At 47.4% G+C, this 23,514-nt stretch overlaps 1 protein-coding gene across 1 annotated transcript in view; it reads left to right on the forward strand.

Annotated features, from left to right (window-relative positions):
• The window catches only part of LOC139253699 (contactin-associated protein-like 5), a 1,150,822-nt gene that overhangs the window by 354,395 nt on the left and 772,913 nt on the right, over positions 1 to 23,514 (forward strand). The gene's annotated exons all lie outside the window — the stretch shown is intronic.

Raw genomic sequence — 23,514 nt, forward strand, 5'->3', positions numbered from 1 at the left:
GAGGGTGTCCTTGAGACGTTTTCTCTGCCCACCTGGGGCTCGCTTGCCATGTAGGAGTTCCGAGTAGAGCGCTTGCTTTGGGAGTCTTGTGTCAGGGATGCGAACAATGTGGCGTGCCCAACGGAGTTGTTCGAGTGTGTCAATGCTTCGATGCTGGGGATGTTGGTCTGAGTGAGAACACTGACGTTGGTGTGTCTGCCCTCCCAGGGGATTTTCAGGATCTGGCGGAGGCATCGCTGAAGGTATTTCTCTACAAGATCCACCCTTCATAGAACTCGTCTGAGTTTCATGACATGGCAATCAATGAAATGAAAGTCGGGCATGCTCTATAACGTAAGGACATTCCACTCTGCTTGATCACCAGCCGAGACGGTGAAAATTAACAACGACCCCAGTCTTTCCACCATCAATTCACGTGCAGACAGCATGCACATTTCTAATATGCACACCAACGGAATAGCAGGTTGGAAAATCAATCTATTAATAGCCAAACTGACTCAAAGAGACAATAGGAATGACTGATGTAGGTGAAAGTAACACAATAAAGGGTGGTGTTATAGGCTGACATAAAGGGATGCTGTTGAAGTGGTCTGGAGGGAAATTTTTACTCACATCTAAGGCCTGTGTCATGTATTCAACTGTCATTGTAACCCATGTATAAACTGACCAAAGTTGTACACCGTGAGAACACTGACCACTAGGTGGTGAACTTATGGGAGACACTCCTAACCTGGACTTTCAGGTATAAAAGGGGAAGCTCCATCCACCTTCTTCACTTCAGTGCTGGCTAATAAAGGTTACTGGTCACAGAGTGACCTTCTCTCCAGTATGGGCCTCGTGTGCATTTGTACTGTATAGTAAGGACATATTATTGGCGACGAGAAACTGGGATTTAAACCATGTGAGCATGGCCACGAGCAGCACAGATGAGAGGTACTGTGTTGGTGATGATTGGGACGAATGAGAGACTACAGCAAAATTTCATCACTAAGGAATGGCTGGGACAGGACTCGGCCGACAAACGCAGGACTCATCTCCTGACGGTTTGTGGATCCAGGACGTACTCCCTGATGAAAGACCTTCTAGTGCCAGAGAAGCCGGCGGACAAGACTTTTGAAGAGCTCAGTAAGTTGATCGGAGAACACTTGAAACCAGCAAGCAGCATGCACATGGTGAGACACCGGTTTTACACGCACCGGCGGCGAGAAGGGCAAAGCGTTCCAGACTTCGTGGCAGACCTCCGGCGACTAGTGAGCCTATGTAAGTTCCCAGATGCATGCAGAGCGGAGATGCTGTGAGACTTTTTTATTGGGGGCATCGGGCATGTTGGGGTTTTCAGGAAACTGATTGAGACCAAAGACTTGACCCTGGAAACGGCGGCTTTGATGGCCCAGATGTTTATCTCAGTGGAGGAAGAGACCAGAATTATATTTGACAAAAATCTTGGTTTAAATGCAGCAAATGGACAGGGAGTCAACATTGTTAACGTTTCACATAGTTCTCCAGGCAGACAGGGGCAATCGGACATGCCCCAGCATGTAGTCGAACCCAAAGGGAGAATTCAACAGATACAATGGCGAGCTGAATGGCGATTCATGCCATCGCAAGGGACAAAGCGGCCAGTAATGGGGCCATCAACACCTGTCAATGATGCACTGAAGGACAGTTACAGAGACAGTCAGAGACGATCGACTGGTAATGGACCTTTTGTTTCCAACAATGGCTCATGTTGGAGGTGTGGAGGCAAACACACAGCCAGAGCTTGCAGGTATCAGCAATATACCTGCAGAAACTGCAACGTCAGCGGTCACTTGGCGCATATCTGCTGGAAGCCTGCAGCCAGGTTGATGTACGAGGAGGACTGGCCCGATGTAAGCCCTACGAGGCCAAATGGACACTGGGGGAAATCGCTGGAAGCTGAAATTCAGCGAGTTCATGTGGAGCACAAATACAGTTCATACACCAGGACGCCACCGATAATGATGAAAGTGCTACTCAATAGCATCCCAGTTTCAATGGAGCTAGACACGAGGGCCAGCCAGTCCCTGATGAGTATCAAACACTTCGACAAGTTGTGGACGTCCAAGGCCAGGAGGCCAAAATTATTGCCGATTGACGCACAGCTACAGACATATAGAAAGGAGATCATTCCGGTGCTAGGCAGCGCCATGGTAGTCGTGACCCACAAAGATTCGGAGAACAGGTTGCCACTCTGGATTGTCCCGGGGGACGGTCCCACACTGCTGGGGAGGAGTTGGCTTGCTGGCATGAACTGGAAACGGGGCGATGTCAATGCAATTTCTTCTGTGGAGTGAATATCATGCTCACAGGTCCTGGACAAATTTGACTTACCATTTCAACCCGGCATTGGCACTTTCATGGGGACCAAAGTAGTGATTCACATAAACCTGGATGCCAGGCCAGTACATCACAAGGCCAGAGCGGTGCCGTATGTGATGCGGGAAAAGATAGAAGGCGAATTGGACCGCCTGCTGAGGGAAGGCATCATCTCGCCAGTCGAATTCAGTGACTGGGCGAGCCCGATTGTGCCGGTGCTCAAGGCGGATGGGTCGATCAGGATATGTGGTGATTACAAGGCCACCATCAATCAGGTGACACTCCAAGACCAGTACCCGCTACCGAGAGTGGAGGACCTCTTTGCGACGCTATCCGGTGGCAAAATCTTTTCAAAATTGGACCTGACCTCAGCTGACATGACCCAGGAGCTGGCGAGTGAGTCGAAGAAGCTGACCACCATCACGACACACAAGGGGTTGTTTGAGTATAACAGATGTCCGTTCGGGATTCGCTCGGCTGCTGCGATCTTTCAATGAAACATGGAAAGCCTCCTCAATTCGATTCCAAGGACGGTAGTTTTTCAAGACGACATTCTCATCACAAGTTGCGATACTGAAGAACACCTCCACAACCTGGAGGAAGTGCTACGCAGACTGGACCGGGTAGGTCTGCAACTGAAAAAGGTGAAGTGCGTCTTCCTACTCCAGAGGTAGAATTCCTGGGGATGAGGGTAGCAGCAGACGGGATCAGACATACTGCGTCCAAAACAGAAGTAATCCAGAGAGCACCCAGACCCCGTAACACGACGGAGCTGCGTTTGTTCCTGGGGCTCCTGAACTATTTTGGTAACTTTCTTCCCAAATTGAGCACGCTGTTAGAGCCGCTACACGTGCTCCTACGCAAAGGTCGCGAATGGGTCTGGGGGGACAGCCAGGAAAGGGCTTTTGATAGAGCACACAATTTGTTATGCCCCAAAAATCTGTTAATGCTATATGACCCATGTAGCCGCCTGTGACTATACAATTCGGCACAGACCAGGGCCTGAAAACTGCGCCGATGCACTCAGCAGGCTCCCACTCGCCACCACCGAGGGGGCAACCGAGCAAGCTGCTGAGATGGTCATGGCTGTTGAAGCTTTCGAAAGCGAAGGCTCACCTGTGACAGCCCATCAGATCAAAGTCTGGACAAATGGAGACCCACTACTGTCTTTAGTCAAGAAATGTGTCCTGAATGGGGATGGACAGCCGTGTACGGGGCATGCCCTGAGGAATTTAAACCATTTCACAGGCGCAAGTATGAACTCTCAATTCAGGCCAATTGCCTACTATGGGGAAACCGAGTAGTCATGCCCCAAATGGGCAGAGAGGTGTTGATCCGAGAATCCAGAGAACAATGAGGACCCGGGTATTGTCATGATGAAGGCATTTGCTAGGTCACCCGTTTGTTGGCCAGGGATAGATGCAGACTTGAAACTTTGTGTTCGCAGGTGCAACACGTGTGCCCAGCTGGGCAATGTGCCCAGGGAAGCCCCCCTTAGTCCTTCTTCCTGGCCCACCAAGCCATGGTCACGCATCCATGTGGACTACGCAGGTCCTGTCATGGGAACAATTTTTTTGGTTGTAGTAGACATCTACTCCAAATGGATCGAGTGTGACATTTTAAATTCAAGCACATCCTCTGCCACGGTAGAAATCTACGGGCAATGTTCGCCACCCATGGTCTACCGGACATCTTGGTCAGCGACAATGGCCCGTGCTTTACAAGCACTGAATTCCAGGACTTCATGGCAAAGAATGGTATCAACCATGTCAGAACAGCACCGTTCAAGCCGGCCTCAAACAGTCAGGCGGAATGAGCAGTACAGATATTCAAACAGGGGATGCTCAGAATCCAAGGGGGTTCCCTACAAAGCCACTTATCACACCTCCTGTTGACCAATAGATCCCGACCACACTTGCTCACAGGGGTTCCACCCGCAGAGCTGCTAATGAAAAGGATGCTCCAAACCAGGTTATCCCTTATACACCCCACCATGAAAGAAATTGTTGAGAGTAGGCGCCAGTCACAAAGTGACTACCATGATGGGAATGCGAGGGCGCGATGTATTGATGTCAATGACCCTGTCTTTGTCCTCAACTACGCTGCAGGGCCCAAATAGCTCGCAGGCACCGTGATTGCTAAAGAGGGGAATAGAATTCTGGTAGTTAAACTTACCCATGGACAAATCTGCGCAAACAACTGGATCAAACAAAAATGAGGTTCAGCAACCCCATAGAAGAAGCAGAGGAAGAACACGATGTAGAGTTCACTCCTCCACAGGTGACCGAACACCGGAACCAAGTGGAGGAGAGCCCAGTCACTGTGGGCAGTCTGGACAGGCCTGAGGCACCGCAAACAGCAGACACTCAGGCCAGCGCCCAACAACCGGAGCCCCAACTCAGGCGCTCTACAAAGGAGCGTAAACCACAAGAGAGACTTAACCTGTGATTCCAATAATGCTTTGAGGGGGAGGAGGTGATTTCATGTATTCAACTGTCATTGTAACCCATGTATAAACTGACCTAAGTTGTACACCGTGACAACATTGACCAATAGGCGGTGAACTTGTGGGAGACACTCCTAACCTGGACTTTCAGGTATAAAAGGGGAAGCTCCACCCACCTTCATGACTTCAGTGCTGGCTAATAAAAGTTACTGGTCACAGAGTGACCTTCTCTCAAGTATGGGCCTCGTGTGCATTTGTACTGTATAGTAAGGACATATTAGCATGCCACACTCGATTTACCAGTGCTTGATGCTAACCCAGTTGGGGAAAAAAGTAGCAACATTTTTGCATTCCCCAGCACTGATGCAGCTTAACTGATTAGTACAAACACTACCAAATGTTTTAGAATGAAGAGAGCATTTATTTTGCACCTCGTCTCATCCTCGGAACATTACAAAGCAGAAATGATGTGTTATTTTTGAGGTGTAGTCATTCTTGTTATGTGGGCAGACATAGCAGCCAATTTGGGCACAGCAGTGTCCCCACCAATGACAAAAGAAGTAAAATTACCCGTTAATCTTCTTTGAATAGTCCCATAGAATTACTGGAACAGCAGGCTTTAGTTTGATGTCTTAATTCAAGGACCACATCTCTGACAATGCAGCACTCCCTCCTTAGAGACGCGGATCATATACAGTAGACACCTCAAGTCACTGGAGAAATACCACCAACGATGTCTCCGCGAGATCCTGCAAATCCTCTGGGAGGACAGACGCACCAATGTTAGATAAAGTGCAACATTCCCGCCGACACCTGGGAGTCCCTGGCCAAAGACCGCCCTAAGTGGAGGAAGTGCATCTGGGAACATGCTGAGCGCCTCGAGTCTCATCGCTGAGTACATGCAGAAAACAAGAGCAGGCAGCAGAAAGAATGTGCGGAAAACCTGTCCCATCCTCCCTTACTCTCAACGACTGTCTGTCGCACCTGTGGCAGGGACTGTGGCTCTCCTATTGGATTGCTCAGCCACATAAGGACTCATTCTAAGAGTGGAAGCAAGTCTTCCTCGATTCCAAGGGACTGCCTATGATGAGTGTTCTTGATCAGGCCAACATCCCCAGCATCGAAGCACTGACCACACTCGACCAGCTCCGTTGGGCGGGCCACATTGTTCGCATGCCCGATACGAGACTCCCAAAGCAAGCGCTCTACTCGGAACTCCTACACGGCAAGCGAGCCCAGGTGGGCAGAGGAAACATTTCAAGGACACCCTCAAAGCCTCCTTGATAAAATACAACATCCCCACCGACACCTGGGAGTCCCTGCCCTAAGTGGAGGAAGAGCATCCGGGAGGGCGCTGAGCACCTTGAGTCTCGTCACCGAGAGCATGCAGAAACCAAGCGCAGGCAGCGGAAGGAGCGTGCGACAAACCACACTCCCCACCCACCCTTTCCTTCAAACACTGTCTGCCCCACCTGTGACAGAGACTGTAATTCCCGTATTGGACCGTTCAGTCACCTGAGAACTCACTTTTAGATTGGAAGCAAGTCGTCTTGATTTTGAGGGACTGCCTATGATGACTCCCTCAATTCAGCACAGTCAGCCTATATTATTTCTGGGTGTTTCTGTGGGTGTCCTCCCGATCTCCTGCTGCAACTTTGATAGAATACCTCAGAAAAGTGCCATACACTGCAATTTAGGACATTTTTTGAAGGTTAAGGTGAAAAAGTTGGTGAATTTTCTGGAAATTCTACCGCTGCATGTTTAGGTCTGGAGTGAGGCTTGAACCCACAACTTTCTGGCTCGGATAAAAGTGCTACCAACTAAACCAAGTTGATGGGTGTTTTTGTGACTGGAAGGCCATATCGAGTGGGATTCCACAGGGCTCAGTGCTGGCTCCCTTGCTTTTTCTGGTATATATCAATGACTTCGACTAAAATGTTGGGGGTACGATTAAGAAGTTTGCAGATGTGTGGTTGATAATGAAGAAAAAAGCTGCGGACTGCAGGAAGTTGTCCTGGTCAGGTGAGCGGAATAGTGGTAACTGGAATTCAATCCGTAAAAGTGTGAGTTAATGCATTTGGGGAGGTCTAACAATGCAAGGAAATACACATTAAATGGTACGACACTGAAAAGTGTAGAGGAACAAAAGGTGCTTGGAGTGCAGGTCCACAGATCCCTGAAGGTAGAAGGCTAGATTGATAAGGTGGTTAAGAAGGCATATGGAATGCTTGCCTTTATTAGTCGAGGCATGGAATAGAAGAGCAAGGAGGTTATGCTTGAACTGTATAAAACACTGGTCAGGCCACAGCTGGTGTACTGTGTGCAGTTCTGGTCACCACATTACATGAAAGATGTGATTGCACTGGAAAAGGTACAGAGGAGATTTACAAGAATACTGCCTGGACTGGAGAATTTTGGCTATGAGGAAAGAGTGGAGATGCTGAGTCTGCTTTCTTTGGAACAGAGGAAGCTAAGGTAATGCTCCTCTGTACCCTTTCCAATGCAATCACTATGTTTTATCTCGTCCAATATTTCACACTCCTTCTCCCTCATTGCAAAGTCTGCATCACCCCTCTCTTTTGTGAAAACGGATGCAAAGTATTCATTAAGAATCCTACCCACATCTTCCGCCTCCATACACAGATTTCCTTTCGGGTCTCTAATAGGCCCCACTCTTTCTCTAGTTATCCTGTTGCCCTTCATGTATTTATAAAACCTCTTTGGGTTTTCCCTGATTTTACTTGCCAACATTCTTTCATGCTCTCTCTTTGCTTTCCTGATATCTTTTTTAATTGCATCCCTGCACTTCTTATTCTCCTCTAGAGTTTCTGTCGTGTTGAGTGCTCTGTATCTATCATAAGCTTCCCTTTTTTTCTTTATCTTACCCTGTATGTCCCTTGAATTTCAGGGTGCTATAGATTTGTTAGCCCCACCCTTTTTATTAAGAGCATAAGAACATAAGAAATAGAAGCAGGGTTTGGCCCCTCGAGCCTGCTCTGCCATTCAATAAGATCATGGACTCAGTTCCACTTCCCTGTCCGCTCTCCATAACCGTTAACTCCCTTTACTCCCTTAAAGGAAACAAACTTGCTTCTTATTGGCCTGTTATTGAACATAAGAAAGGATAGAGAGAGAATAAGACATTTGACCCATCAATCACTTTTCTTTCAACAGACTGTGTACAATATCCCCCGATACTATTTCATCCAGGAATATTAGCAACAGGAGTAGGTCATTCAGCACCTTGAGCCTGCTCCGTCATTCAATTTGATCAAGGCTGATCTGTACATCAACTCCATTTACTTACTTTTGCTCCATATCCCTTGATTCTCTTAGCTCACAAAACTCTATCGATCTCAGTCTTGAAAGCTCCAGTTGATCTCTTGCATCTACAGCCTTTTGGGGGAGTCTCAGCTTTCCACTTTTCTCAGTGTGAAAAAACACTTCCTGATTTTGATCCTGAATGGTTAAGCTCTAATTTTATGATCATGTCCTTATCTTGTTTTTGATTCACCTACCAGTGGAAATAATTTCTCCATATCTGCCCTATCAAATCATTTTAACATTATAAACACCTCGATCAGATCACCTCTCAATGTTGTTTACCCAAGGGAATGCATAGGAACAGGAGTAGGCCATTTAGCCCCTTGAGCCCGTTATGGCTGAATGTGTGACCAAACTCCAAATACCCACCTTTGCTCGAAACCCCTTCATACCTTTTGTTGACAAAAATCTATCAAGTCAGATCTAAAATTAACAATTGACCAAGTATTAATTGCTGTTTGCGGAAGAGAATTCCAAACTCTACCACACTTTCCTAACTTCACTCTTGAAAGGCCTGGCTCTAATTTTTAGACTATGCCCCATTGTTCTATTACAAGCCAAGCTTATGCAACCTGTCCTTATAATTAAAGTTCTGATCCATAATGATGAAACTTGAAGAGTATTTAACCAATCCGAACTCTCCATTGTTCCTCGCGTACTAAAGAAACTGATCGACATGAGTGAGGAAGGACACTCAGCAATTTTATCTCACCAGTTTGGAAACATTTCTCATCACAATATCCAGTTTTTATTTTTTAAATCCTGCCAGGATTTTGGATGCTTGGCCGAGAAACTAAGGGTGAAAAATGGCCGCTGAAGATCCCAATATGGCGTGTGGCATGCACATACTTGATCTGCGCATGAATATGATGGGGCTTGACAAGGTGGATGCAGAGAGGATATTTCTACTGATGGGGGAGACTAGAACTAAGGGCATGATCTTAGAATAAGGGGCTGCCCATTTAAAACAGCGATGAGGAGAAATTTCTTCTCTGAGGGTTGTAAATCTATGGAATTTGCTGCCTCAGAGAGCAGTGGAAGCTGGGTCATTGAATAAATTTAAGACAGAGATAGACAGTTTCTTAACCGATAAGGGAATAGGGGGTGTTATGGGGAGAGGGCAGGGAAGTGGACCTGAGTCCATGATCGGATCAACCATGATCGTATTTAATGGCGCAGCAGGCTCCAGGGGTCGTATGGCCTGCTTCTGCTCCTATTATGTTCTCGTGTGCCCACTTGAAATTAGGGTTATGTCCATTGCCTATGTAGATGTTGGGGTCCAACGCCCGTTTCAAATCTGTTTGCGAAATTGGATCGTGACTGGCTGCAGCCTGTGCCGTGCACAAAGCAGTCTGGGTTTTTTGAGGCCTACCAACTAGCAGGTCCTTAATGGCCACCACCAAAAAGGTCAATGAAAAAAAATTGTACTTTTCTGAATTTTCAACAACAACTTGCATTTATATAGCACCTTTAACATAGTAAAATATCTCAAGATGCTTCAGAGGAGCGTTATCAAACAAAATTTGATGCCAAGCAACATAAGGAGATATTAGGACAGATGACCAAAAGCTAGGGTCAAAGAGGTGGATTTAAGGAGAGTCTGAAAGGAGGAAAGTGCGGTAGGCAGCTTAAAACATGGCAGCTAATGGCGGAGCTATTCAAATTGATGGTATGCAGAGATCTTAACAGCAACAACAACAACTTGTATTTATATAGCGCTGTTAACATAGTGAAACTTCCCAAGGCACTTCACAGGAGTATACTCCAATAAAATTTGACACCAAGCCACATAAGTAGAAATTAACGCAGGTGATTGGTCAATGAGGTATGTATTGAAGGAGCATAGTGAGATAGGAAGGCAGAGAGGTTTAGGCAGCGAGTTCCAGAGCTTGGGGCCTAGGCAACAGAAGATACGGCCACCAATGGTTGAGCAATTATGACCAGAGATGCTCAGGAGGGCAGAATTAGAGGAGCGCAGACATCTCGGTGGTGGGGGGGTTGTGGGGCTGGAGGAGATTACAGAGGTAGGGAGGGGCGAGGCCTTGGAGGGATTTGAAAATAACGATGAGAATTTTGAAATCGAGGCGTTGCTTAACCACAAGCCAATGTAGGTCAGCGAGCACAGGAGTGAAGAAGACCAGGGGCGTTATCCCCAGTGTCCTAGCCAATATTTATCCCTCAATCACCTTAACAAAAACAACAGATTGCTGTTTGTGGGAGCTTGTGGGTAAGTTGTCTGCCGCGTGTCCTACATTACAACAGTGACTACACTCCAAAGGTTCTTCAGTGTCTGTAAAGCACTTTGAGACGTCCGATGGTCATGCAAGATGCTATATATATGCAAGTCTTTCTTTGTTTCTTTCTTCATTGGGAAAGAGGATTGGACACTTGTAATGCAGGCTGTTCCATTTTCCACCCATTTATTGAAATGGTGGGATTTGAGTAGGCTGCATTATGGGCCTGTGATCCTTCTGCCCAACTTTCCCTACGTGAGATAAAGGGGTTGTCATATGAAGACAGGTTGAGCAGGTTGGGCCTATACTCATTGGAGTTTAGAAGAATGAGAGGTGATCTTATTGAAATGTACGAGATTCTGAGAGGGGCTTGACAGTGTAGATGCTGAGAGGATGGTTCCCCTCGTGGGGGAATCTAGAACTAGTGGGCATAGTTCAGAATAAAGGGTCGCCCATTTAAAAGGAGATGAGGAAGGATTTCTTCTCTCTGAGAGTTGTACATTTGTGAAATTCTCTGCCCCAGGGAGCTGTGGAGGCTGGGTCATTGAGTATATTTAAGGTGGAGACAGACAGATTTTTGAGCAAAAAGGGAGTGAAGGGTTATGGGGAGCCGGCATGGAAGTGGAGCTGAGTCCATGATCTTATTGAATGGCGGAGCAGGCTGGAGGGGTCAAATGGCCGAGTCCTGCTCTTATTTCTTATGTTCGTATGTGTGTTCCATCCTTAATGTGACGCTTTAAATCCGGATAATAAAGAGGAAAATCTGCTCCATTGAATGAGTGAAAAGCACTGGCCCTGATCATGATATGTACATAGCAATCAGCAATAATAACCTTAACTCCTGTGGACATGTTTTGGCTTAATTTAGATTCAATTTCAGATAGATGTTGATCAAATCTAAATGTCACTGCCCGCCCAATGAGGCTCAAGTTAATTTAGCGTTAAGCCGAATGAATCACTTTTTCAATGGTGATAAGGGAAATCGCAAGAGCTTTTTAAATTTATTTCACCGATTTAGAGTGTTTGTCGGTGGCAGAATTTTTTGTAACATTTTGCAGTGAATCAATCACCGCATCAATAATATTTAAAATGGCGACACAGCTCAATAAATAGCTGCGGCTCAGTGAGCAGTAGATTGTTCCCCATGAAATGTCACGTCAATTGTATCGCTCAGCAAAGGGCTTGGCATCCTCAAAGGGGTTCACCGGCTCCAATTGCAATGTAACCATCTCAGTCTTGGGGTCTTCCTGCTGCCCTTCATTGTCCAGCTCATCTTCGTCCTGAAGTTGATGAAGAATATCTGTACTGGCGGCTTCCTGAACTTCTGCTTCTGCTTCTGTCTTTTCCTGATGCGCAACATCTGCAAAACATAACAGAGCAGATGTTTGGTTAGCAGCAGGGGAGGGAGCAGAGGGGGTAAGGTGACATGAGTACATAGAAAATAGGTGCAGGATTCGGACATTCGGCCCTTCGAGCCTGCACCACCATTCAATAAGATCATGGCTGATCATTCACCTCAGTACCCCTTTCTTGCTTTCTCTCCATACCCCTTGATCCCTTCAGCTGGAAGGGCCATATCTAACTCCCTCTTGAATATATCCAATGAACTGGCATCAATAACTCTCTGCGGTAGAGAATTCCACAGGTTATCAACTCTCTGAGTGAAGAAGTTTCTCCTCATCTCAGTCCTAAATGGCTTACCCCTTATCCTCACACTGTGTCCCCTGGTTCTGAACATCCCCAACATCGGGAACATTCTTCCTGCATTTAATCTGTCCAGTCCTGTCAGAATTTTATATGTTTCGATGAGATCCCCTCTCATCCTTCTAAATTCCAGTGAATACAGGCCCAGATGATTCAGTCTCTCCTCATATGTCAGTCCTGCCATCCCGGGAATCAATCTGGTGAACCTTCGCTGCACTCCCTCAAAAGCAAGAACATCCTTCCTCAGATTTGGAGACCAAAACTCACCAAGGTCCTGTATAACTGCAGAAAGACCCCCCTGCTCCTATACTCAAATCCTCTCGCTATGAAGGCCAACTACCATTTTCCGCCTTCACTGCCTGCTGTACCTGTATGCCAACTTTCAATGACTGATGAACCATGACACCCATGTCTCGTTGCACCTCCCCTTTTCCTAATCTGCCACCATTCAGATAATATTCTGCCTTCGTGTTTTTGCCATCAAAGTGGATAACCTCACATTTATCCACATTATACTGCATCTGCCATGCATTTGCCCATTCACCTAACCTGTCCAAGTCATTCTGCAGTCTCTTAGCGTCCTCCTCACAGCTCACACCGCCACCCAGCTTAGTGTCATCTGCAAACTTGGAGATATTACACTCAATTCCTTCATCTAAATCATTGATGTATATTGTAAATAGCTGGGGTCCCAGCACTGAGCACTGCGGCACCCCACACCCGTTTATCCCGACTCTCTGCTTCCTGTCTGCCAACCAGTTCTCTATCCACGTCAGTATATTACCCCCAATATCATGTGCTCTAATTTTGCACACCAATCTCTTGTGTGGGACCTTGTCAAAAGCGTTTTGAAAGTCCAAGTACACGACATCCACTGGTTCTCCCTTGTCCACTCTACTCGTTACATCCTCAAAAAATTCAAGAAGATTTGTCAAGTATGATTTCCCTTTCATAAATCCATGCTGACTTAGACCGATCCTGTCATGTTTTCCAAATGCGCTGCTATTTCATCTTTAATAATTGATTCCAACATTTTCCCCACTACTGATGTCAGGCTAACCAGTCTATAATTACCTGTTTTCTCTCTCCCTCCTTTTTTAAAAAGTGGTGTTACATTAGCTATCCTCGAGTCCATAGGAACTGATCCAGATTCGATAGACTGTTGGAAAATGATCACCAATGCATCCACTATTTCTAGGCCCCCTTCCTTAAGTACTCTGGGTTGCAGACTATCAGGCCCTGGGGAATTATTGGCGTTCAATCCCATCAATTTCCCTAATACAATTTCCCGCCTAATAAGGATTTCCTTCAGTTCCTCCTTCTCACTAGACCCTCGGTCTCCTAGTACAATCGGAAGGTTATTTGTGTCTTCCTTCGTGAAGACAGAACCAAAGTATTAGTTCAGCTGGTCTGCCATTTCTTTGTTCCCCATTATAAATTCACCTGATTCTGACTGCAAGGGACCTACATTTGCCTTCACTAATCTTTTTCTCTTCACATATCTATAGAAGCCCTCTGAGAGAAGAAATATCTCCTCATCTCAGTTTTACATGATTGAAGTATGCGGGTCACACAGCGCAGGTTCTTTTCAAATACCACGATGCCAACCCAGACTGTGCAATTTGCAGGGCTTACCCTGTCTCGGTAACCTGGGCCCAGCCTTCTCATTGCGAGATTTAATCATATCAGCGATCCTCTGTTCCACGGCTGTTAGTTTCAGCCTACTTGGCGCACCTCCTCCAGTTTTTGACCTTTCTCGGTTGATCTTTATTGCAAGGGGGATGGAGTATAAAAGCAGAAACATCCTGCTACAACTGTACAGTTGGTGAGGCCACACCTGGAGTATTGCATACAGTTTTGGTCTCCGTATTTAAGGAAGGATATACTTGCATTGGAGGCAGTTCAGAGAAGGTTCACTAGGTTGAGTCCGGAGATGAGGGGGTTAACTTATGAGGATAGGTTGTATAGGTTGGGCCTATACACATTGTTCAGAAGAATGAAAGGTGATCTTATTGAAATTTATAAGATAATGAGGGGGCTCGACAAGGTCGATGCAGAGAGGATATTTCCACTCATAGGGAAACTATAACTAGGGGACATAGTCTTAGAATAAGGGGCCACCATTTAAAACTGAGATGAGGAGCAATTTCTTCTCTCAGAGGGTTATAAATCTATGGAATTCTCTGCCCCAGAGAGCTGTGGGTGCTGGGTCATTGAATATATTTAAGACGGAGATAGACAGATTTTTGAGCGGTCAGGGAGTAAAGGGTTATGAGGAGTGGGCAGGGAAGTGGAGCTGAGTCCATGATCTTATTGAATGGCGGCACAGGCTCGAGGGGCCAAATGGCCTACTCCTGCTCCTATTTTTTACCTTCTTATGATCTGTGACATCTTCCTCTGCAAAAATTAATATAGAACTTTTTAAGAGCGTGTCCTTCTGCTGTGTGGCCACACACACACACACACACACACACACACACACACATATTACTTGGCTAAGGTCCTGCCACTTCTTTCTGATCTGCATGCCGCTTCTCGGTGTCATGGCCACTGCATTAAACTCTACTGCAACTTGGTCCCAAATGTTGCTAGTAGAGAGGGTTTCTGTTTATTTTGTCCCATTCTTCCTTTGTTCTCAAGTACACCCCATATCCTCTCAATGATGTCTACCAGGGACTCAATTTCTTCTGCGAGAAATCTCTTGGCCCTTCTCCTTTCCCTTGTCCTTGTCCTTCCCCTTCCCATTCCCTTTGTTGTGTTCAGAAACACTCCACAAGGCTGCTACTGTGAGCTAAACTTAGTGTGACCGTAGTCTTCTTTATTACAACTCCAGAGTGCCGAAACAACATGGCAGCCAACCTTTTATACTGGCCCTGCACGTGTGTGCAGGTGACCATTAGGACTTCACCGTCGCGCCCTCTGGTGGCAAGGATTACATAGTTACATACATAACATCACTCCCCCCCCCCCCCCCAAAAGTCTTCGGTACAAATTATTTACAAGCTGAGGCGATCCAGAGCCCTTCGCTCCCTGGTCGATCATCTAAGTTCGAACCCCTGGCGTGTGTGAGTTGGTCAGACCATTGCTGCACTGCACCGCTGCGGGTCTGACTGGACTGTCAGAAATGGTGGGTTCATCCTTGTGATTAACAGCGAGGTCGATTGCTGGTTGGGTGTGTGTTGGTGGATCGTCGATGGTGATGTCCTCTTCAAGTCATTCCTGGTTGTCAGCAAATCGCAATTTGGTCTGTTCTAAATGCTTTCTGCAGGTTTGGCCATTTAACAGTTTGATTATAAACACCCTATTCCATTCCTTGGCCAAAACAGTGCCTGCAACCCACTTGGGACCATGATCGTAATTCAGGACAAATACAGGGTCGTTAACATCAATGTCATGTGAAACAGCCACGTGATCGTGGTACATGTTCTGCCGGTGTCGCTGGGTTTCCTCATGATCATTAAAATCCAGATGGACTCGGGAGAACCTGGTTTTGAGGGCTCCCTTCATTAACAATTCTGCCAGGGGAACCCCAGTGAGCGAGTGGGGTCATGTCCGATAACTGAGCAGAATGCGAGACAAGCAGATCTGTAGGGACCCGTCCGTCACGCGTTTCATGCTCTGCTTGATTGTTTGGACTGCCCGCTCTGCTTGACCGTTAGACGCGGGCTTAAACGGAGCAGACCTGACATGCTTGATACCATTGCGGGTCATAAACTCATTGAATTCCGAGCTGGTGAAACACGGTCCATTGTCACTGACATGGACGTCGGGCAAGCCATGGGTGGCGAACATGCCCTGGAGGCTTTCAATGGTGGCTGTGGATGTGCAGGATGACATGATTACGTGTTCAATCCATTTGGAGTAAGCGTCCACAACTACTAAAAACATATTTCCTGGAAAGGGGCCGGCAAAATCTATATGGATCCTGGACCACAGTTTGGAGGGTCATGACCACAGACTCAGTGGAGCCTCCCTTGTTGCATTGCTGAGTTGCGAGCAAGTGTTGCACTGATGCACGCTTGACTCCAAGTCCGAGTCAATGCCGGGCCACCAAACGTGCGAGGTTTGCAGCTTTGCATTAATTGGGCTCAGTTTGGGCCTTTGTGCTTTATTGCCCCATAGTTTCTCGAACACCTTCTGGCTCATTATTGACTGACTCGCACCTGTGTCCAACTCCATGGATACTGGAAATCCATTTAATTTCACTTTCAGCATTATAGGAGGGCTCTTGGTGGTGAAGGTATGTACCATTACACTTCTTCCTCGGGTTGAGTTGCCTCTGCTGCGTGATCCACGCTGGACTGATCATCCTCTGCCACGTGGTATGTCGAGCACGTTTGCACATTTGCTGAAGGTGCCCCATCGTTGTGCAGCCTTTGCACACGTAGTGCTTGAATCACCATTGATGGGCCCGATGATTACCCTTGCAGCGCCAACTCGGTGCTAATGGATTCACATTCACCCCGGATAGCGGACTGAGTCATCACGGGACTTGCAGCCGCAGACGTATAGACCATGCCATATGCAGTTCGGCCTGCTAGCGACATCATTTTATGCACAGTACTTGCTGGTGAGCTTAGATGTTGAGAAGATTTATTTTGGTGTTATCTTCCATGGCCATGCATGCCTGGGCGATCGTGATGGCCCTGATCAGGTCTAGGGTTTCACCAGCCAGCAGCTTTCAAAGAATGACCTCGTGGCTGATGCCCAACATGAAAAAGTCCCGTAGCATCTGCCCCAACACAGCTCCAAAATCACAAGGTCCCGCGAGGTGTCTCAGGTCGGCGACATAATCCGCCACTAGTGGGAGGACAGAAGATTGAGAAGCTTTTAAAAGCCAGCAAAGAATGACAAAAAAAATGATTAAGAAAGGGAAGATAGATTATGAAAGTAAACTAGCACAAATTTAAAAACAGATTGTAAGAGTTTCTATAGGTATATAAAAAGAAAAAGAGTGGCTAAAGTAAATGTTGGTCCCTTAGCGGATGAGACCGGGGAATTAGTAATGGAGAACATGGAGATGGCAGAAACTCTAAACAAGTATTTTGTATCAGTTTTTACTGTAGAGGACACTAACAATATTCCAACAGTGGATAGTCAAAGGGCTATAGGGGAGAGGAACTTAACACAATCACAATTACAAAAGAGGTAGTGCTCAGTAAGATAATGGGACAAAAGGCAAATAAATCCCCTGGACCTGATGGCTTACATCCTAGGATCTTAAGAGAAGTAGCGGCAGGGATTGTGGATGCATTGGTTGTAATGTACCAAAATTCCCTGGATTCTGGGGAGGTCCCAGCAGATTGGAAAACTGCAAATGTAACATCCCTATTCAAAAAAGGAGGTGGACAAAAAGTAGGAAACAGTAGACCAGTTAGCCTAACATCTGTGGTTGGGAAAATGTTGGAGTCCATTATTAAAGAAGCAGTAGCAGGACATTTGGAAAAGCAAAATTTGGTCAGGCAAAGTCAGCATGGATTTATGAAGGGGAAGTCATGTTTGACAAATTTGCTGGAATTCTTTGAGGATGTAACGAACAGGGTGGATAAAGGGGAACCAGTGGATGCAGTATATTAGTACTTCCAGAAGGCATTTGACAAGGTGCCACACAAAAGGTTACTGCACAAGATAAAAAGTTCACGGGGTTGGGGGTAATATATTAGCATGGATGGAGGATTGGCTGACAAACAGAAAATGAGAGTCGGGATAAATAGTTCATTCTCTGGTTGGCAATCAGTAATGAGGCTCCACCTCAGATTAACTTCGGGTACCGCAGCACCAAAATTAAATTTTACTTTGGCGAAAGTTGCATTTTTTTATTCTGGCACAATTGGGCCTTAAAAAATTGGGCATACGTCCTCCTGGATGCCAAAATTCGGCAAAGAGGAAAATAGGGCCCATTATCTGGCCATTATCACTTTGCTGTTTGTGGGAGCTTACTGTGCACAGATTAGCTGCTGCCTTTCCTACATTACCCAACAGCGACTACACTTCAAAAGAACTTCATTGGCTGCAAAGCTCTTTGGAATGTCCTGAGGTTGTCAAAGGCACTATATAAATGCAAGTCTTTTTTTTAAACTTACTTACCTGGACCTCTTTTGACCCATGATCCACCTCACGACAAGTCTAATCTTGACGGGTTAGTCATCACTGCTCCCCCTCGCTCAGACCGAAACTAAAATGGCAGATCTGGTCTCAATAATGTCATTGGGCCTGATCTGCATCTTTAAACAAGACCCCGCCAGCCTGGAATGGGTGTCCCACTCACCTGCTGAAAAGACCAGGTTAACATCGGGACACGGCGGGAATGCAGTGGGAGCGGAGGGGAGCCGCTGCTCTCATTTTAATTGCCCCAATCCAGCCCGTTTTCCGCCAGGTGAGGCGAGTTAAAATCGGTGTCCTTTTACTAAGGGCAGTGGTCAGCCCACAGTAAAAGACAATTACCCTTGAGTACAATGGAGCTATTGCACAGATATCTCCCAGTTAGGGTCGGCAGCTCTGGTTGGACGTATTGCTGGAGATTTCATCACATGACCTCCCGCCTCCAACTGCCCCACCACCCCCCCCACGCTCCCGCCATTGTTCACCCCACTTGTCAATCGTCACAGGCACCGCCTTCCCTCGCCAATCAGAAAGCAAACAAACTCTTCCTTACCCGATTGGTTGACCCTTGATTGTCAGTCAAGCGGCTTTTCTTCCCAATGGCAATATTTTTTGTAACTAATGAACAAAAGCACTTCAAAGAAAATGAGAAAAAAAAGCACCATTTCTTTTAAAGCCCAGTAAGATCTTATTGAATGGCGGAGCAGGCTCGAAGGAACGAATGGCCTACTCCTGCTCCTAATTATTATGTTCTTATGTCTACCAGATTTTGCTTGCAGCAGTGAATCATAGAATCGTAGAAAGTTACGGCAAAGAATGAGGCCATTCGACCCATCGTGTCTGTCCCAGCTGAAAAGAGCTATCCAGCCTAATCCCAGTCTCCAGCTCTTGGTCCGTAGCCTTGCAGGTTCAGGCACTTCAAGTGCACATCCCAGTACTTTTAAAAAATGTGATGAGGGTTTCTGGTAGCGAGTTCCCAACCCCCACCACCCTCTGGGTGAAAAGTAATTCTGCTCCTGGGGAGAGTGGGATTGATTCCAATTCCTGGAAACTCCAGGGGAATCCTGGAGGGTTGGCAACCCCATAGCTTGCACAATGGCCAACCCCACGACACGTGATCCTTACCAATAAGAATTGCGGGGCGAATTGGGCGAGGCCGAGCTGGTGGTGCAAAGCCTTGCCACAGTCGGATGATCACGCTGTGGATGTGAGTCGCCAACCCACTGGCGATGCTCGGACCCGCGAATAGATGCCTCGCTCAACTTGCCACCTTGCATTCCATCAATCTCCATCACACTGTGTCAAAAACTGACGGGATGTCAGAGGACAAGTGAGACCATGACACTGGGCCGTCGTTCTATCGTGGCTGAAATCAGCTGCATCTGAGAGGCGGTGGAGTTCAACTAAATATTTATTGATCATCTGTCTGTCTTCCCTGGTTACATATTGTAATTATTAATATCCTATTGAAGCACGCAAAATGAAAGCTACATGGTTATCAAAATGAAGCCACTCTCAACGGCATATAATTACAGAGCTCCATACATTCACTTTAGGGACAAGCACTGTTGTATTCAGATGTTAAACTGGTTTTCAGTGTTGGGCGGAATTTAAAAGCAGAACTAATTCACAGGTCTGCATGGGAGGTAGTAACTCAATGTTCATAGCTGTTATGTGCAACTTTTCTCGGTTTTCTAAAAGAATCACAGAATGATGCACCACAGAAGCAGACCATTCTGTTCATCGTGTCTGTGTTGTCTCTTTGAAAAAGCTACCCAATTGGTCTCACTCCCCTGCTCTTACCCCACAGCCCTACAAATGTTTCCTCTTCAAATATTTATTCAATTCTGTTCTGAAAGTTACTGTTGAATCTGGTTCCACTGCCCTTTCAAGCAGCGCATTGCAGATTACAACACATTGGTGTTTAAAAAACAGTTTCCTCATGTTGCCTACATTAGGTTCATCATCCTCAGCAGCCAATTTATGCACAGCAAGCTCCCACAAACAGTAATGTGATAAATGACTGGGTAATCTGTTTTAGTGTCAGCCGTGGCTTAGTGGGTAGCGCACTTGCCTCTGAGTCAGAGGGCTGTGGGTTCATGTCTGTTGTGTTCATACTTTATTTCTTAGTTGCCATTCATAGGACAGGCGTTAGGACCCTGCGGGAGCTATTCACTATTGCTGTATTCATTCTGGTTTATGCTGGTTTGAGACACCATTTTGGGTTGTGCAAAAGCACAGTTAAGTTAAGTTACATTTCTCCTGGCTCAGTTTGTCAGTTATTTACACATGCACAACTATGTCCCACTCCAGGGACTTGAGCACATAAATCTAGGTTGACACTCCAGTGCAGTGCTGAGGAAGTGCTGCACTGTCGGAGGTGCTGTCTTTCAGATGAGACGTTAAACCGACGCCCAGTCTACTCTCTCAGGTGGACTTAAAAGATCCCACGGCGCTATGTTGAAGAGAACAGGGGCATTCTCCCCGGAGTCCTGTCCTATATTTACCCCTCAATCATCATCACTAAAACAGATTATCTGGTCACTATCACATTGCTGTTTGTGGGAGCTTGCTGTGTGCAAATTGGCTGCCGCGTTTTCCACATTGCAACAGTGACTACATTCCAAAAAATCATTTGTTGGCTGTAAAGCGCTTTTCAGACGTCCAGTGGTCGTGAAAGGCGCTATATAAATGCAAGTCTTTCTTTAGTGATGTTGGTTGAGGGACAGATATTGGCAAGGACTCCGGGGAGAACTCCTCTGCTCTCCTTTGAAACAGTGCTGTGTTCACCTGAAAGGACAGACCGGGCTTTGGATTAGCATCACATCCGAAAGACGGCACTCCCTCAGTGCTGTACTGAAGTGTCAACTCGGATCTTGTGGTCAAGTCTCTGGAGTGGGACTATGAACTCCCGACCTGTCTGACTCGAGAGGCGAGTGTGCTACCCACTGAGCCAAGGCTGACAGCTTAGCACACCAATAGGGATGGACAGAAGTCACATCCACATCACATTATAGAACCCGCCACTGACCTGAAATGAATCATTGCGCCTGGGCACGGCTTGAATCTATTCGCTCCTCCTGTAAAAACAGGGCTTCAGCCCTTGAATACAAATTTACTGATGGCTTTGCAAACGTGGGGCCTGACTGTGCAAAACCCACTGTCATTTTCCTTGACTTGGGATGTGTGTGCACACGCTTTATTTATGAGGAAACGTTAACCAATTCTGCAGAACCGTGGCCTTGCTTATAAGTATTTGCTTACCCATCGCAAAAGCCATTAGACTTGAAGTAAAGTGTGTGTGTGTGTTTTGCACAATGGGCTTCAAGGAATTCATCTGCCAGGCTTTACATTCAGGACTTGCGTACTGATGGAAATTTCCAGCTGCTACCCTTTCCTCCCTTTGTCTAATTTTCCTTCATGCAGCTGTACTGCTTTCTCATGGTATGCCACTCCTGTAATTGATGTAGAATTCATTGATCAGGTATTTCTCTTCAGAGGGACTGACTTATAGTTTAACAAGAGAAAAATGTATGTATTCATAATCATCATCATCATAAGCAGTCCCTCGGAATCGAGGAAGAGTTGCTTCCACTCTAAAAATGAGTTCTCAGGTGGCTGCACAGTCCAATAAGATAACCACAGTCCCTGTCATAGGTGGGACAGATAGTCATTGAGGGAAAGGGTAGGTGGGGAGTCTGGTTTGCCGCATGCTCTTTCTGCTGCCTGCGCTTGCTTTCTGCATGCTCTCGGCGATGAGACTCGAGGTGTTCAGCGTCCTCCCGGATGTACTTCCTCCGCTTCGGGCGGTCTTTGGCCAGGGTCTCCCAGGTGTCGGTGGGGATGTTGCACTTTATCAGGGAGGCTTTGAGGGTGTCCTTGTAACTTTTCCTCTGCCCACCATTGGCTCGGTTTGCCGTGAGGGGGTTCCGAGTCGAGCGCTTGCTTTGGGAGTCTCGTGTTGGGCTTGCGGACGATCTGTCCTGCCCAGCGGAGCTGATCAAGTGTGGTCGGTACTTCAATGCTGGGGATGTTGGCCTAGTCGAGGACGCTAATGTTGGTGCATCTGTCCTCCCAGGGGATTTGTAGGAATGAGTGGGTAGCACTCACACTTCAAAGAAACAGATTATCTGGTCATTATCGCAATTGCTGTCTGTGGGAGCTTGCTGTGCGCAAAATGGCCATCGCGTTTCCCACATTACAACAGTGATGACACTTCAAAAAGTGCTTAATTGGGTGTAAAGCACGTTGGGATAACCTGAGGTAGTGAAAGACGCGATATAGATGCGAGCATTTACTTTCTTCTTCTTTTCCCATGTCACAAGTTTGTGGGCTCGCTTCCCCACCCCAGAGACTTGAGCACAAAGTCTCGGCTGGCACTCCAGTGCAGTGCTGAGGGTGTGCTGCACAGTTGGAGGTGCTGTCTTTTGGATGAGACGTTAAACCTAGGCCCCGTCTTCCCTCTCGGGTCAAAGGAGTTGGGGGGGGGGGGAGGGAGGGGGTTGGGGTGGGTGGGGGGGAGGATGGGGGCCGGGGTGGGGGGGAATGGTGGTTGCGGTGGGTGGGGGGAAGGGGTCGGGTGGGTGGGTGGAGGGATGTGAGTCAGGCGGTTGGGGTGGGTGGGAAGGGTGGGTGGGGTGGAGAAGGGGGTCAGGGTGGGTGGGGGGAAAAAGGTGGTCGGGGTGGGTGGATGGGGGAAAGGGGATAGGGCGGTCGGGGTGGGTGGGTGGGGGGGAGGAAGGGGGTCGGGGTGGGTGGGTGGGGGGGGGAAGGGGGTCGGGGTGGGTGGGTGGGGGGGGAAGGAGGTCGGGGTGGGTGGGGGGGGAGAAGGGGGTCAGAGTGGGTGGGGGGAGAAAGGTGGTCGGGGTGGGTGGATGGGGGAAAGGGGATAGGGCGGTCGGGGTGGAAGAGGGTCGGGGTGGGTGGGTGGGGGGGAAGGGGGTCGGGGTAGGTGGGGGGGAGAAAGGGGTCAGAGTGGGTGGGGGGGGGAAGGTGCTTGTGGTGGGTGGAGGGAAGGAGGTCGGGTGGCTGGGGGGGAGAAGGGGGTCAGGGTGGGTGGGGGGGCAGAAAGGTGGTGGGGTGGGTGGGTGGGGGGGGAAGGGGAAAGGGCGGTTGGGGTGGGTGAGTGCGGGGGAAGGGGTCAGGGTGGGTGAGGAGGGGACGCACTCACACCCCTGCACCAGCTCCACAGGGAGGCTTCTTTGAAATAATTGTTTTAAACTTATATTCTCATCAGCTGTCTGCCCTGCTCATGGAAAAAATCATTTTGAAAGGGGACCCTTTGATGGGTATTAAGCCCTTCATTAATATATTCAAGGGGTCTAAGGCCCATTTTGGGTGTTTGCCAGGTACGGTCTAAAGGGTGGC

Source organism: Pristiophorus japonicus, chromosome 3 (genome assembly GCF_044704955.1).
Source record: "Pristiophorus japonicus isolate sPriJap1 chromosome 3, sPriJap1.hap1, whole genome shotgun sequence".
Classification (NCBI taxonomy): Eukaryota; Metazoa; Chordata; class Chondrichthyes; family Pristiophoridae; genus Pristiophorus; species Pristiophorus japonicus.